The sequence below is a fragment of the Lepidochelys kempii genome, chromosome 4 (assembly GCF_965140285.1).
Source record: "Lepidochelys kempii isolate rLepKem1 chromosome 4, rLepKem1.hap1, whole genome shotgun sequence".
NCBI classification, from domain to species: Eukaryota; Metazoa; Chordata; order Testudines; family Cheloniidae; genus Lepidochelys; species Lepidochelys kempii.
In genome coordinates this window covers 13,678,297-13,693,098 of record NC_136383.1, presented here as the reverse complement: position 1 = coordinate 13,693,098, position 14,802 = coordinate 13,678,297, and the positions used below count along the sequence as shown (strand labels likewise).

General features: G+C 41.1%; 1 protein-coding gene across 3 annotated transcripts in view; it reads left to right on the top strand.

The window, feature by feature from the left end:
* Positions 1-14,802, top strand: part of CNOT6L (CCR4-NOT transcription complex subunit 6 like) — a 69,100-nt gene that overhangs the window by 9,146 nt on the left and 45,152 nt on the right. The gene's annotated exons all lie outside the window — the stretch shown is intronic.

Genomic DNA, 14,802 nt, shown 5'->3' with positions numbered 1-14,802 from the left:
CTTACTTCTGGCATTTCCTAACTTGAGAGCTTGACTTTGGAACCTTAAACTTCACTACTTTTTTGTTTTGTTTATTTCTCTTAGAATGTAGGCACCTTGACATCCCAACTGTGGATGGAATTTGTTTGAACTATCTAGCAAGATTTATTTTTCTAATTGTGTATCTGCAGTTCAGCAAAAGCAATCTCATGTGTTACTAAAAATATTGGATTCTAACTGTACCCTAGAGATCAAGCGAAATACTCATTTTTAAAACCTGAACAAAAAACTGACCATTTCTAACGTGCATTGTTCTCCATATGTCTGAAATCTTTCTGTGTCAGATTTGTGTTTGCTAATTTTTCGTGTGGGAGGAACCATTTTATGGATGATGCTCCTGGATTTTTATATCATGCCCAAGTGTGCTTGGCTAGGCCCTTTCACTCACTGAAAGAGGTGGTTTGACAATGGAAGTGCTTATTTGACCTCCAAGGATATATTTTTATCTGCTTTTATTACATAGAAAATACAGAGCAATTTAAATTATTGCAGTACTACTTCATGACGGAAAACTTGTAGTCAAACTTTAAATTATACCACCATAAACTCAGATTTGTTTGGACAGAAAACTATACTACTTTGATGACTTGAGTTTGTTGGCCATGACTTTTTATTTTAATTACATTTTTTTAAAATGCAGGATTCTTCGATTGTGTATCAGTGGCTTTTGTAAGTTTGTTTGAATAGGCTTTTAAAAACAAAAAAGGCTTGTGGGGTGTATTGCATGTAGTCTGTTTAGCAAAACACTGGAGAGGCAATCATATCAATGAAGTTGAGCAGTTTGGGGGTGAGGGAAAGGAAGGTGCTGTAGAAAACATTGTAAAATAAGTTTAAACCTGTATATATGTGCAGGCCTGTTGGCTCTAGTCCAGGTTTGCTAGTGGATTTTACTCCTATGGAAGCATGAATTCTTACTCATATGCTTTTCTTCCCTCTTAAAATTCTGTGACTCTTTAGATACAATAATTGCATATGACAATACTTCAAGTGCTCTTGTAACCTGCTTTTCAGTTTAACAGAAAACTCCTGCTATCTTTGCGATAGCCATAAAGATGTATATTTAAATTTCTGTTTCTGTGGATCCGATATGTACTGTGGAGTCTCACTCATCTATCTGTTACTTAGACTAGACCAGCCAGTCTGCCAGATTGAGATGCAGCTGGCCTAACATCCATTTATTTTACTTCATGACAACTCATTTGGTTTTCAGGACTTCCTTTATTCCAAAGAATTCTGTGTAAACTGAAGGCAAATCCAAGAACTGCTCATTCATCCAAGTTTGTCATCCTACACACCAAATTGCAACAGTCACAAAAAGCAGCATATAATTGGAGTTTGTCCCTGGAGCAGTAAAGCAAGGGTCGTCTTTTTATTCAGGGTTTTGAAGAACGCCAGTTGCTGGTGTCTTCCACAGGTGTTGTCTAACTCTCCCGTAAATCGTAGTCTTGGCCCTTTCATTATTTTCCTTCTCTCTATCCTAAGGAAGTTACTGAAGGTGCTAGTTGTTGAAACATGTAGATGTTTACTTCTCGCTCTAGGCCTTGTATAAAACTTTACCTTAATGAAATCTAGGTTGCAAGTAAATCTGTGCTATTAGCTAACTTTATACGGTAGTGTTTTTTAAAATAAAAAATATAATGTTAAGATTGCACTCCCAAGCAAACCATTTGTGGTGCAACCATAATCACAAACTTAACCCTGCCCCAGTACTACTGCAGTCAATTAGAATTTTTGTAATGAGTAGCAAAGTAGTAGACTTGTTTAGAGTTGAGCTTAAGGAAGTGTTTAGTTAATAGAGCATGATGCAATCTGAGTTGTTGACTTCACTTATTGTTAAGTTATGGACCAGCTGTACAATGCTCTTCCATGAATTTGTCCTGAGCGTTTTGGTTTGTTGTCTTAAATATTTTTATGATGTAGTCCCACAGATTCTAACAGTAGGCCTTCAGTCACTCCGGCAGCTTTGCAGGAGGAGACACGTTAACGCTAGGAAAAGGCTGATTTCCTTCCAGTGAAAAGCCAGATGGTTCTCTCTCCCTCCAGACTAGCAAAGGAGGTAGCAGACCTTCCCTTAGCACAGGGAAATCTTGCCTCCTCCCTTCAAAATTTCTTCTCTTTGCCTACAGCCCAATTTTGAGCAGTGTCTGATTAATTTGGCTCCAAATTCTGATTGTGGGGTAGTTGTTTTTTTCACTGAGGTGCTGCTGCAGCTTTCCTTAGGGGGCAGGCAGACTCAGAAATGGTGGATCCCTCAGTAAAAAGACCAGGGGTGAGAAATGCCTGTCCTGTTCCTCTGCTCTGCCAAATTCCATTGAAAGCGGTTTTTGCTGCTTTTACAACCAAGGGAAAGTCTCATGTTGGCACAGGGTTGCCTTTAGAAAGCCACAGGATCATCATCCTTCCTAGAGTAGTCACCCAGTGAGGAGAAAAAGCACCAAAGAAAATGGCAATTGCTCTGCTTTAAACATTCGCAAGGACTGGAATTCTAAGACTGTTCAAGCCAAAGAGGGTATAATAGAGACTTTCAGCATCCCTTTGAAACTGAGTGCAGACTCTGCTACAGCCACTCATGGGACTGACTTGCTGGCTAAATGGTGGGCTCCCCCCAACTCTTCCAATTTGTCCAGGTCATTTTGAATTTTAAACTTTTTTTTCATTTAATGTGGCAGTTAAGTATAAATTTACTGTTTGGCTAAATGGTTTACTGCTGGATATTTCACTGTTTTCTTGTCTAAGAAGTTTCCTAATTATATTTTTTCCTCCATACTGAGGAATCTGCAGAACATGGCTATAAAACTCTATGGGACTTAGTCTTTGGATCCCTAAGGGAATTAAGAAAGGAGGTATGGTGCAAGTGCTTAAACTAGGCTCAAACCAACTATATGTGTATTTGGTCTGTGGGGTTTTTTTTTAGTGTATTATATGCACAAGTGGTACCAATTTATAACATTGGTACATCGTGCAGTGTCATGTCAATGGATTAATGAGGACACAGAAAATCAGGAGGGAAGAGGGAAGGGGAAAACCCAGGAACTGTATATTTCATTTCTTAATCTCTTCTCTCCCCCGCCCCCCCAAAATCAAAATAGGGAAAATACTGATTCCTCCCCCTCTGAGAAAATTGGTGTAGCAATGTCTGTAGAGAGAGAAGAGTAGAGTGTTGTATAGTGCCTTGAATGCTGGCACAGTCTAAAGCAAGATCGGGCATGTTTATGACCCGATAGCTATTTCTGACTCTGCCAATTTTAACTAAATTGAGAACAATGCTTCTATAGAAATTCCATATCTGGTTTCACTTTAAGTAGGGTCATGGAACGGCTATATTACACTGTCAGTCCCATCTTGTTTGCTATCCTGCCTACAATGGCCAGTGCAAGTCTCTCCAATGGAAAGTATGGGGTGGTGATGTGGGAATAATGGTGTATGTGGTGCTTGAGTAGTGTTTTAAGTAGGAGAATGTTCCTTCTGGACCCCTAAGGTGTTCACCCTTAAAATAGTTTCTGGTTTGTATACAGGAGCAACAGTTTGGTCATCTTCCATGTGAGAATCTCCAAAGTAGATTATGAATTAATCCTTCATGCCTACCCCTGTGATTATCACCATTTTACAGATAGGGAAACCGAAGCAAATAATATTGTTCACTGCCTTGTATGAACACACAAAGGAGAAACATACCATGCCCCGTTCCTCATAGCTCAGTGGTTTGAGCATTGGCCTGCTAAACCCAGGGTTGTGAGTTCAATCCTTGAGGGGGCCATTTAGGGATTGGGGCAAAAATTGGGGCTTGGTCTTGCTTTGAGCAGGGGGTTGGACTAGATGACCTCCTGAGGTCCCTTCTGACCCTACAATTCTATGACATCTGTAGGTGGGTTGTGAATAATGGGAGTCTTTACAATCAGGGAGTACAGGGACACTGCAGTCTACAAAAGAGTTGAGAACTATACAGCAGCATACTTCCCCCTGCAGAGGGAGTCTTCACAACACATTCTTTGCCACAGTCTGGCCATAAGTGACGTATTTGAGGTCACATGCAGTGGTGTTGTAGCCGTGTTGGTCCCAGGATATTAGAGAGACATGGTGGGTGAGATAATATCTTTTATTGGTTTTATTGAACCAATAAAAGATACTACCTCACCCACCTTGACTTTCTAATATTCAGGGTCACACAGGAAACCTGTGGCAGAGATGAATGAAAAAACTCACTTCCTTACTCCTAGTCTTTTGCACTAACCACAAGACCATTAATCCTTTCACAAATACTATTGGCGGTACGTGAAAGGGACTGGATAGTTCTTACTTTTCAGAAAGAAAATTAAGGCACAGTATTTTTAAATGATCTTCAGAGGGAGCAAGTTTCATTGGTTGAGTTAACTAAACAATGTAGATTGGAGAATGGTGTGGTGATTTTGCAAAATTTGTGTTGCTGGCAGGCGGGGTGGGCATCACTTTTTAAAGAGACCTGTCAAAGGAGGAAAATGCATTTGAGCCTTTTATTTGCTATTGTAGCAATAATGAAGGCCTGAAAATTAAGTCTGCTGTGTTGTACCCTTAGAAATAAGCAATATAAAGTCAGAGTACTGTAGTGGTGGAGTGGGAGTTTTCTCGGTACTTAAATGGATGCTGTCAACTAGAATCTTTTTAAAATTGACTAAAATAAAAAAAAAACACTTTAAGAAAACAATTACGTTTTGTTTTGCTACCCTGTTGATGAGGATAAGAATGGATGTTTGGGCAGATACGAAACCAGAAATGCTCAGCCTTTTTCCTGTTCTTCTCTGTGCCACTCCTGCCTACTGCTGCTTTAGTCTTAGCTCTGCTGCTGCTATTTTTATTTTTTAAAAAGAGACCATTTTTATCAGGAGGGCAGGGAGCTAGGGAACATGGGAGGAGTGTAGAGTGAGCTAGGGAACATGGGAGGAGTGTAGAGTGAGCTAGGGAACATGGGAGGAGTGTAGAGTGGAATTTTCAGTTTCAAGGTCTGGCTAATGTATTTGGTTTAGTCTAGTGAATTTCACAAGTAAAAAAGCCAGTTACTAAAAGATTCTAAGTAAAGATATCTTAATGTAAAAATTACAGTGTATGTACATGTCCTGATTGTATCTTGTTTCACTTTTCTCCTTCAAAGGTTTGTAAACTGTGTGCACACACTCTGAATTTGGGAATGTGTGGGAAGGCCAGACAAACTAAGCTTTCTCTTGTTAAACTTGATGAGGGCCCTACCAAATTCACAGTCCATTTCGTGGCCAGAGGTTTTAAAAGTTGTTTTCAGATGTTTACATCTGAAATTTCATGGTGTTGGAACTGTGGGGGTCCCAACCCAAAAGGCAGTAAGGGTGGGGGGGGTTCATGCGATTGCCACCCTTTCTTCTGCCCTCCGATGGCAAGGGTGCTGCCAGGTGCCCAGTGGGAAGGCTGCTGGCCAGAGGGGAAGGCTGCTGGCCAGGTGCCCAGCTCTAAAGCCAGCTCCACTGCCAGCAACAGCATAGAAATGAGGGTCGCAGGGTATGGGGGGGGTTGGGTTACCATATGTCCAGTTTTCCTGGTAGTCTCCCACCTGAGTGGGGGGCTGACAACTGGAGCCACTAAGCTTCCTGCCGCCGGGGGAGATCCTGGAGGTGGGTCTGACCAGCTCAGGGAGCAGCGCCTGCAGGGGAAGAGGAAGTCTCCTCCATCCCCATCCCAGCAGCTGGAGCCCCTGCGCAAGGTAGTAACCTCTGGCTGCATGCCAGATTTCACAGGGGAGATCAGATTTCACAGTTCATAACACGTTTTTCATGGCTGGGAATTTGGTAGGGCCCTAAACATGACCATTTAAGCGGAGCTCTCTTTGTGATGTGGCTTCAGACCGACCAATGTGGTGTTACCCCTTTTATGTATCAGGAAGATGGTAACCAACAGAAGCAAAGCATTTCTGTGCCTTTTAATCAGTGTAACTGCTTTTCTTATCACAGGCTAATTTCACTTTCTGCCTCTGTGAAGTCCAACAAAAATCTCTGTGTGAAAACGATATTTTGGGGACTTAATCTTTCTTGGGAAGCTTTTGTTCTTATTGCTTGCTTTTCATATTGTAGGTGAAATAATCTACTAGGCTGAAGGGGAAGAAAATCTTCTAATTTGGAAGCACTTCATATGCCTTGGTAGTGGGATCTTATGTTCTTTATACAGCTAGGTTGAGAAAACCTTCAACTTCTCCAGTTTTCATTTCGGTTGGTTACAACTCTATTCCAGCTTCAAGAACACGAGAACAAATGGATATAAACTGGCCATCGGGAAGTTTAGACTTGAAATTAGACTAAGGTTTCTAACCATCAGAGGAGTGAAGTTCTGAAATTGCCTCCACTGCTCCCCTTAGAAGGCTAAAGACATATCTGGTTTCATGACTAAGCTTGATAAGTTTATGGAGGGAATGGTATGATGGGATAGTCTAATTTTGGCAATTAATTGATCTTTGACTATTAGCAGTAAATATGCCCAATGGCCTGTGATGGGATGCTAGATAGGGTGGGTGTGACGTTGCACTCTATATTCATACTCATTAGCATATTTTTATAAAGTCATATAATGTAACTGGACTATGCTTCATGCAAAAGGTCTCTTGTAAGGTATCATTACAAAGCTTCTAATCCACTGAGTGTGGTCATCCTATTTGTATAAATGTATCACTCTTGTATCTGAAACTAGAAATATGAAATATAACTCAGAGGTCCTATTATAGTTATGCAAAGTGTGGGCCATTAATGGTGGTTTGGAATCTTAATGGCTCCCATTAACCAGGACAATTACCTGTAGATGGCTTTGTTTTACTTGCCTTGCATAATGACAGGTTTCAGAGTAGCAGCCGTGTTAGTCTGTATCCTCAAAAACAAAAGAAGTACTTGTGGTACCTTAGAGACTAACCAATTTATTTGAGCATAAGCTTTATTCATCCAGTGAAGTGAGCTGTAGCTCACAAAAGCTTATGCTCAGATAAATTGGTTAGTCTCTAATGTGCCACAAGTACTCCTTTTCTGTTTTACTTGTAAGTCTTCATTACCCACTTGCCAGCCCACAGGTATACAGGAAGTCTTACGGTGACATGTGATCATGTCACCTGAACTGGAATCCATCTATAACCTGGTGCTTTTCCATTGAGAAGGAGGGGTGGGAACCCAGAGGGACAAAGAATTCCCGCCTTATGCAAAAGATATATAAGTGGTGGAACAAAACAAAGGGGGCGGCCATCATGAGAAATCCCCTAGCTACCACCGGAGCTGGAACAAAGGCTGTACCAGGGGAAAGGATTGTGCCCAGACTAGGAAGGCATCCAGTCTGTGAAAGAGACTTATTGAAACTTACTGAAATCTCTGAGGGTGAGATTTTGTCTGTATTCAGTTTTATTACTGTACTAGACTTAGACTTGCGTGTTTTATTTTATTTTTCTTGGTAATTCACTTTGTTCCGTCTGTTACTACTTGGAACCACTTAAATCCTACTGTCTGTATTTAATAAAATCACTTTTTACTTATTAATTAACCCAGAGTATGTTTTAATACTTGGGGCGGGGAGGGGCAAACAGCTGTGCATATCTCTCTATCAGTGTTATAGAGGGCGAACAATTTATCAGTTTACCCTGTATAAGCTTTATACAAGGTAAAATGGGTTTATTTGGGGTTTGGACCCCACTGGAAGTTAGGCATCTGAGTCTTAAAGACAGGAGCACTTGCTTTCAGTTAAGTCTGCAGCTTTGGGGCACGTGGTTCAGATTCTGGGTCTGTGTTGGAGCAGACTGGTGTGTCTGGCTCAACAAGACGGTGCTGGAGTCCCAAGCTGGCAGGGAAAGCAGGGGCAGAAGTAGTCTTGGCACATCAGTTGGCAGCCCCAAGGGGGTTTCTGTGATCCAACCCGTCACAGTGGGATCTGTGTTACTACAGAGAATTCTTTCATGGGTGTCTGGCTGGTGAGCCTTGCCCACATTCTCAGGGTTTAGCTGATCGCCATATTTGGGGTTGGGAAGGAATTTTCCTCCAGGGCAGATTGACAGAGGCCTTGGGGTTTTTTCACCTTCCTCTGCAGCGTGGGGCATGGGTCACTTGCTGGAGGATTGTCTGCACCTTGAAGTCTTTAAACCACAATTTGAGGACTTCAGTAGCTCAGACATAGGTCAGGGGTTTGTTATAGGAGTGGGTGGGTGACATTCTGTGGCCTGTGTAGATGATCATAATGGTCCCTTCTGACCTTAAAGTCTGAGAGTCTATGATTACATACAAAACAAAATCATAAAACGTGAACTAGGGTCTACAATTACAGAGAGTTACTTTTCCTATCTAATAAACTAGGTTTCTCCCCAAAGTTCAGTCTGCTGCAGAGCTGGCTGGCTTGCCCGGAATCAGGATCCAAACTTGCATGAAAACACCCCCGCTCCACAAGATGTTTTCTCCAAGTGATTTTGATTGTTTGCCGTTGTGTCTCGTGGTTTTCCATTGATAGTCTTGGGGTGGAGCAAGGCTAGACAATTGAGCCTTGCGTTAGCTCACTGGCTAACCAGGAAGAATGACAACTCCCTCTTACTTGAACAGGCTATCACCAAGATATATTCTCCCTTGGTGACTAACTTTTACTCCAAATCCATAAAGCATATTTTCAACATAGCAACATTATTTCTTAAATATTACCTGGACAGACATCTCACAGTGATTGAGTCTTGATAATTGTGAGCTTTCTGCGGATACCTTATCTGTTACTCTTTATGGATAAATACTGTGCAAGACATGTGTCTGGTGTAGTGAGTTTGTCAGGTCTGAGATGAGAGTTGTTTGCAAAGAATAGGGGACCCTTTGCCAAGGGGCTTCTGTGTCTCACCAGTCTATTTAGCTTGTTAGATAACCAAATGCAGCTAAAATTAATAAGTGGTTTATCTCAGGCGGTCTCAGCAAATTATTCATCTAGCCTTTTAAATTCTCCTTCTGTGGTAGGGGATTCCAAGCTTGGGGAAGATCCTTTGCCCCAGACACTTCAATGTGTCTCTGAGTTGGAGTGGAACTGAAACCTTCATATGAGAATGTGAAGTTGTCCTCCCCAGTCTTCGCTGGGGAGTTATTCAGGAGAACTGAAGATAGCAATTGTGGCTAGTCTGAGAGTCCAGCTGTTCCTGGAGTCTTGGAGAAAGGCTTGTTCTCTAGTTGACCCCTTCTCCGTGTGCACTGAACGCAGGCTCTTCTTACACAAGTGAAAAGAGGCTTATCAAAACTCCATCGTTCTGAGAACAGACAGTAAATGTGCAAATGACAACTGTGATCTGTTAACTGGCAAGAGCCAGGAAAAACAAAGTCCTCCTCTGATAAACTATTCTTTTCAGATTGTCAAAAACACTCCCCTCCCCTGCTCCTCCCAAATCACAGCTCATCACATTCTGGCGTAATTGAACCTGGCAAGGTGGGTGGGTGGGAGAATCCACCTGGACGTGTGGCAGTTAAAGGAGATTGTGGAATAATTGTTTTCTAGTTATTTCATATCCATAAATGTTTGTTTTCATTTGTATTTGTCCTAATGTAAGATTTTTGTAATCTGCCCTGGAAATAGGAGAGCTAGCACAGATTGAATTCTCCTCCCAGTAGAAATTTCCAGTTGTGAACGCCTTTCCTGTAATCCCTTTTTGTTTTGGAAAGCTTTAAGGAAGGGAAAACGGGGCAAGACAACTTCTCAAGTACTGGAATATAGTCAGAAGTGCCAGGAAGATCTGGGTTCAGTGGTCAGCTGACATCAATGGGGTCGTGCTGGACTTTCGGCATCTGTGGCTCTAGCCCTTGGCCTGTATATTTTCTCCAAAGTGTCCGGGCCCTGCCGTTAAGATTCACTATGTGTCTGGACAAAGTTACGTGCCTGTACTTTGACCCTCTTCCTACTCATTGTGTTTGCCCTGCTCTTGAGTGGAAGAGTCAGAAGAAGCTAGGATTGTCAGATAAAATTATCAACATTCAGTTGGGGAGATAAGTGCACTTCTTCAGGATAGCTTTGAGTATTTAATGGCTGTTGCTAGAGAAGGGAACTTTAGCACAAAGACCTCCCTGAAATGCCTTGGACTAAGGGTACGTCCTCACTACCTGCCGGATCGGCGGGTAATGATCGATCTATTGGGGATCGATTTATCACGTCTCGTCTAGATGCGATAAATCGATCCCCGAATCGACGCCTGTACTCCACCTTGGCAGGAGGAGTAAGCAGAGTCGACGGGGTAGCTGCCGCGGTTGACTCGCCGCCGTGAGGACGGCCAGGTAAGTCGAACTAAGATACTTCAACTGCAGCTCCTCCACCCCACCCCCAGTGTAGCCCAGGCCTAAGAGAAGGCTTCATATACCAAAGCATTTATCTTCTAGGCTACGCAGCCTTTACAGCTGTATGTAAGAACTTAGAGCGGGTATTGTGGCCACCAAAGGAATCCATATTGTTCCATAGATGTGTTTTGGATTAAGAGCCGCTGACTCTATTTTGAGCATTGTGCAGTGAATAAGTCAGTGTACAAAGTTTCTCAGCTTGGGATAGTCAGGGAAGTAATTCATAGTCGCTGTCAAGTTTAGTTCTTTTGTAATTATAAAAATGGAACTGCTCTCTTCCCAAACAGAGATGTACTTTTTCCATGACACGTACAAGTTATAAGCCAACTAATTATGGATAGGCTGAGGGGTAACTGGGAATAGTTCGCTAGCATTTATTTATCTAGCTAGAAAACAAAACTAGGTGTGTTTAAAAACAAAACCCCAAAACAACCAAAAGTGTACATTGACTTTTCTCCCACTCCTTCACCCTTTGTGTCGTGTTTGCTATTTTAGGCTCTGATCATGCAGTGCTTCGATCCCGGTATCTGTGCGTGCCCACATGTTTGTGTTGCATTGCAAGACTGGGGCCTTGGATTACAAATTCTTTGGGACACATGCTTGTTATGTGTTTATACAGCATCTAGTGCAGTGGGGAACTGCTTGCATTCTTGGAGTGCTACCACAATAGAAATAACTTTGAGTCAGTGCCACCGCTCTCAGTGGTTGGTGGTTGATGTAACTCAACAGCAAATAACAGTGGCCCATGCTGAACATACAAAAAATGTACAATGAAGCTTTTCAAAATGAAGTCAGGAAGTAAACTATTTAACTAACATCCAGTGCATCACAACATAAAATAATCATTTAAAAAAACTGACCTGTTAAAGGAATAACAAGCTAAATGTGTCTTCTGACTAGCAAATTAAACATATTTTTTAATAACCAAGTCCTCCAAATGACAATTAGAGGAGGCAGTCTATTAAACCAAACTTAGTTTGACAAAAAATATAGAAATAGGTTTCTGCTTATGCTTCTCTCCAGCTGCTGTATAGTTTAAGGCTTACTCATGTTTGTTGATCTACTCTGTTCCGTTAGGCTAAGAGTAGTGTTACTAGTATTAGCCTGGTACTGAATTTCATTTGATTTGGAGACTAGAATACTTGTTATAATTACATAGTAGCTTTCTGATGTTGTATTTACTGGATCACCACTGTTGTGTACTCTGGGTGCTTATGATAATGTTGTAAATGAGATTTTAAAAAGAGCTCTTTTGCATATTCCCATGGTTCCCACTTATGGCAAAGATTGTTACATTATACTCAAGGCAGTTAAAGTATTTCAGTTTTCTCAGTGTCATATTGCAGGTTAGTTAGGACTATAAGAATGCATGCCTGATAGCTGTCAAATCAGTTTTGTGAAAAGACAATTAAATAGGTATGGAAACCTGGTGTTCTATAGAGTTATAGCCTTGCATTAATACAGATGTGCAGGGCGATGAATACGTGAGAGAGGCTGAGTTGCGTGTATCTAACTTTCTGGATATAAAAAGTAAGATTTCAAGCTAGACCCGGTGACCATTGTTGACTTTCCTGATAAAATAGCAAAGATTTCCTCCTTTTAAATATATCCTCTGGGAGGGATTTGTCACTTGTAACACTGTTCTTTCTATTTCTCGTCTTCTACCTCCCCTTTCTGCTCGTCTTCTCCCTGCAAACACCCCAAGTTCTGGGTGGTTTAAACATTGCTGTGGAGTAGTGTGACCTGTTATGACTGTTCTGTAATGTCACTTTGTCTAACTAAAAAAGACATCCGATGAAGTGAGCTGTAGCTCACGAAAGCTTATGCTCAAATAAATTGGGTAGTCTCTAAGGTGCCACAAATACTCCTTTTCTTTTTGCGAATACAGACTAACACGGCTGTTACTCTGAAACCTAAAAAAGACTGGCTATTGTGCCAATAATTGGAAAACACGATTCATTTTAGTATCAAGCTTTGACTAATCTAACTTTATTTACCGACAGCTGGATCTTTTTGGGAAAGCATTGGAACTTTTAAGCTGTGTGAAATAAGGTTTTTTTTTGTTTGTTTGTTTTGGTTTTAGTTTTGTTTTTGTTTTTTGGGTGGCTTCATTCCACGTAGTTAATCATTGCTGCAAAGAACTGATGGAGAGAGAGGGGAAGCTGGCCATTCTCTTTCTGTGGTAGGATGAGTGTGAGCTGTAGTGCTGCTGGGCTTCACTTGTTTTATTAGTCTTGGCACTGTACAGCATCAAGAGTAAAGACAGCTGTACAGCCTGGGGAATAATCTCCTTTCTCCTCTTTCCCGCAAGCGCAAATATTCTTTGGGGGATGAAGTGTCACTGATTATTTGACTTGATCATTAGATGGACTTTAAATATTTTTCTTTCTGTAAGGTATAGAACTTTTTTTTTTTTTTTTTTTTTTTTTAGAATTGCTATCAGGGTGTGTGTGAATTACTCTGAAAAATTTGCTCACAGAATATGGATTTCTATTTCAACCCCTGGGGACTCAGCCTGTTACTGGCCTCGTCAGGTACACCAAGGCCATCACTCAAGACAACTTGATCAGTGACTCTCTCTTTTTAGGTTTAGAATACTGTACCTACTGAACTCTGATATAGTGGCAGGTCTGTCAGTAAAAACCTTCCCTCTACTGCAGGCCTGCAATTTACTTGGAAACAGGGCTTCTTTCTTCACTCCGGATCTTCCCAAAGAGAAAAGCTTTCTATTCGGGTACTACCATTGTCAATTGGGAACCACAAACGTGCTGTCTTACATTAGGACTATGGACTGTCACTCTTACTCCACCCCCATGGCCCAAGAGAAAATTTGTTCCTGGTGGTCGTTGCCGTTAGTCACAGGAGTACTCTAGCTGCCCCTCAGTTGCTCCTGACTTCTTTCTCTAAGTGCTTCATGACTGCAGGCCTAACTCTTTTAGGCCACTCTGATGTCCTTGTTATATCTAATATAAGGCCACTAGTAATGCCCACTTCTTGGGAAGGGTGGGGTCTCCAAACTAGCTGTTTCATTGGACAATCCAGGATACTTTTGAATCCTTATGTAAACAGGAGTCTTATTTACACTGGCTCTTCCTCGTGGGGTTTGTTAATTTACAGTCTGATTGGTGGAACACCATTTCTTCTTGCTCAAAAAGTCACAAACATTCAGGCTCCTAAGCATTTAGATGATGAAACTAGAATTTTGCATTTGACAAGACTTCTACCTCTCTCTACATTTATAATATTCTAGGAACTTACTTACTAATTTTCAATTAAGAAAAAAAACTTGCATGTACTACATTCTTCATTGTTGTAGTTATTGTCCCAGTGGAAGAGAATAAACACGACAAGCTCTTATATCTCTCATTTAAGACAGATCATGTAGACTGTCAGGATAATGGCAGAAACTCACTTCTGCTTTACTTACTATACAAATAAAAATAAAAATCTGCATGTAAGGACTTAGTAAAACTAAGTATAAAAACTGAAAAAATGTAAGTATTTCAAATGGTATCTGGTATTTCCATGCCGTAAATATTTTAATATTTCTTGTAAAAAAGCTGATTGGAAGAAGTGATGGAGGAAAGAAAAAATGGGAGGGGGAGAAATAAAAAGCAAGCTGGCTTTACTGTAGTACCAGGGATGGTTTACAAAAGAATTGATCGTTATTGCTATTCATTTAAAGGCAGGGAAAAAAACATGGTGTGGTACAGTGGAAGAATTATGCATTTCCATTAACTGTAATTGCAGGTTGGCCCAAAAGCTAAGAGAATAGATCCCTTTGGGTTTTTGCAACTTTTCTTCAGGATTGGTTTCTGTAGTGTACTTTTTGTGAGCTTTGTTGGAGTGATAACATGAAGTCCTTTGGAATTCCACCACCATGAAAGTTACTGTCAGCTGCAGATTCCCAGAAACCCTGATGTTTCATGATTTCCTGGTGATAGAATTTCACTACACTTAGGTTTGCACCATATGTCAAGAAAAACACCCCTAAAGTAAGGGGGAGGAGGGTTGGGGGGCCCCAGAGGATGTGGTTGCTGAACATTGTTGCACCTAGCTGTACGTTTTGCTTCTTTTTACATTATAGAGGTTTGAAATATGCTCTCGTCTCCACACCAAACAGAGGCAGCATTATAAACCTAGACTACTAGATCTGTTCAGCTTGTTATTAGAAAGGAAGCTAACTGTGTCATTTTAAAGCAGTCTTGCTGTTAGGTTCCTAACTATTCACTTTACCAGATAGGAAACTAAGATGATATTGCACATTTCTAATGAACAGCTCCACGGAGTTTGGCAGGATGTGAAGCATGTTACTTTAACACACAAACAGAATTTTCATTTAGATTAGGGAGAAGAGGTTCATCTGTGTCCTACATGTTCACTCTCTGCAAGGAAACATGAAAAGGATATGCATTTTATTGCTGTTTATGTTGAAAACTAACTTGCCCTTTCC